Source organism: Molothrus aeneus, chromosome W (genome assembly GCF_037042795.1).
Source record: "Molothrus aeneus isolate 106 chromosome W, BPBGC_Maene_1.0, whole genome shotgun sequence".
Taxonomy (NCBI): Eukaryota; Metazoa; Chordata; class Aves; order Passeriformes; family Icteridae; genus Molothrus; species Molothrus aeneus.
In genome coordinates, this window is record NC_089679.1 from 3,416,283 (window position 1) to 3,416,545 (window position 263).

Here is a 263-nt window from a genome sequence, read left to right on the forward strand (position 1 = left end):
TCCGGCCGCTCGCACTCCGCGGCCGCCTCCGACACGTCCGGACGCCACTGCACATGCGCGACATCCGGGTAACGCTCTCCACCGCCACCACAGCCAAGCGCCTCCACGCTCCCCTCGTCACACGCCACTATTACGCCTGCGCGCCCGTCGCCCCGCAATAGCCACACTGGCGGCAGCCGGAAACCGGGGCGGGTGGGCACAGTCGGGATTTAATTTTATGGTTGGCGTCCGGCGGTGGTGCATCGGGCGAGGTCGGCAGCGCT